Source organism: Pinus tabuliformis, chromosome 7 (genome assembly GCF_031772625.1).
Source record: "Pinus tabuliformis cultivar Carrire ecotype Pingquan chromosome 7, CPIR1, whole genome shotgun sequence".
Taxonomy (NCBI): domain Eukaryota; kingdom Viridiplantae; phylum Streptophyta; class Pinopsida; order Pinales; family Pinaceae; genus Pinus; species Pinus tabuliformis.
In genome coordinates this window covers 1865936455-1865938346 of record NC_142293.1, presented here as the reverse complement: position 1 = coordinate 1865938346, position 1892 = coordinate 1865936455, and the positions used below count along the sequence as shown (strand labels likewise).

General features: G+C 41.6%; 1 pseudogene; it reads left to right on the top strand.

The window, feature by feature from the left end:
* Positions 1-345: 345 nt before the first annotated feature.
* LOC149255902 (eukaryotic translation initiation factor pseudogene) lies at positions 346-1641 on the top strand (annotated as a pseudogene).
* Positions 1642-1892: the final 251 nt, after the last annotated feature.

Below are 1892 nucleotides of genomic sequence, written 5' to 3'. Positions count from 1 at the left end.
TTGCCCCTTTTTGTCTGTCAGCAAATCTGTTTTGAAGATTATCTTCCATGAGAAGCATTCCGTTCTGAAAAGTTGAAATGGAATCCTCCAAAGCAAATTTTCATGTGATCTGGTCGGGAAAAGTTGAAATGGAATCTCAAAAGCAGTCTCTCATGAAATCCCATTCTCAGATCATTCTTGCACGGGAAGCCGGAAATCTCTAATAACTTCAGTAGAGTCCTCTCCCTCATGGTGACATATTTTGCTGGGGTTTTGGCAGTTTTTATCATCGAAGTAGGGTTTTTGCTTCTCATTTTCTAAAGTTGGCGATCCGAGTTCATTTGTGCAGCGGGAAAGTCAGATTTGATGGCAAATATCTCAAATTCTTTCTTGCCCGAAAATCATGATTGTCAAGGTCGAACACCACTACCTGTTCCTGCTCACGAAGAAACACTTGGTGAAAGCACAGAATATGGCTATGGCCCTCGGAGATTTGAGGTGGAGTCCTATGCCCCAAATTCAGAAAAACACGAGGCTGTTTATTGTTCAACTTGGGAGGAAGAATTGATCTCACTGTTTTCTAAACTTCAGGTTTCATCAGCCCCAGAGGCCGAACCATCTTCTGTTCTTGTGAAGGCTGATGTTCCTTGGTCTGCCATGCGGGGAGCCTTGTCAGAAAAGGATCGAGTTTTAAAAACTGCCATGGGGCTTCTGAACAAATTAACTCCCCAAAAGTTTGATGTTCTCAAAGACCAACTGATAAACTCGGGGATTAACTCAGCAGAAATTCTGGTCGGAGTAACATCTCTTATTTTTGACAGGGCGGTGACAGAACCAATATTTTGCCCGATGTATGCTGAGTTGTGCTGGGAACTAAGTTGCTCACTCCCTCCATTTCCATCTGAAGAGTCAGATGGAAAACCAATAGGGTTTAGGCAGATTCTTTTTAACACTTGCCAAGCAACATTTGAAGGTGCGGATAATCTGCGAGCTGAAATCAAAGAAATGAGAACCCCAGATCAAGGAGCCGAACACCGTGACAAGGAGAGCATGGTAGAGGTTCGCTCTCTGGGAAATATCAGGCTTATTGGGGAGCTTTTCAAGCAGAGAATGATACCTGAAAAAATCATTCATCAGTGTATTCAGCAGTTGTTGGGCCAGTATGCGAAGGTTCTTCCAACTGAAGAAAAAGTGAAGGCTCTTTGCCTGCTCTTCAATATTGTTGGAAAACGGCTTCAACGAAACCTTGATTCCTATCTTGCTGCAATGGAGCAGTTAAGCAATGACCAACACTTTTCATCTCAAATGAGATTTATGGTTCGCCATGTTCTTGATTTGCATGGTAAACAAAAGATCGGCTTAAGGCGTGGAACAACAAACATGTGTAATGGTCCTCGTGTTCTGCGTAATAGAAAGAGTTTTGATATTGGACGGCTGCCTGGAGCCTCGATGCCTAGATTGCCCATCTTTCAGAAGATGCCTGGAATGCCTATCCCCTGGTGGATGCCTGCAATAAATAATGGTGGTTTGAAAGGTCTACATCGTAATATAAGGCTGCTGCCCCAGGGCAATGGAGGTTTATTTTATGATAAACCACGTGCATGGCCGACTGGTCATTCTACTGATTATTCTCACAGCTATGACCATATGGACTGCGACTAAATTTTAATTGGTTTGGCTTTTTGGATGAAGATAGATTTAGCCTGAAACAAATTATGCCAGAATTTCGTCTAAATGTGTTTGCAAAAATTGTACAAACACAGTACGTATGATATGTAATTATCCAGGGATCGTGTCTTACAAAGGTTGATATTCGAATACAGAGAGAAAATTTAATAGTTACACTTGTGATTAAAAGTATAATATGATAGTTTTCTCTCTTGGTGTTAAAATTATAACATAACACTTCTCGC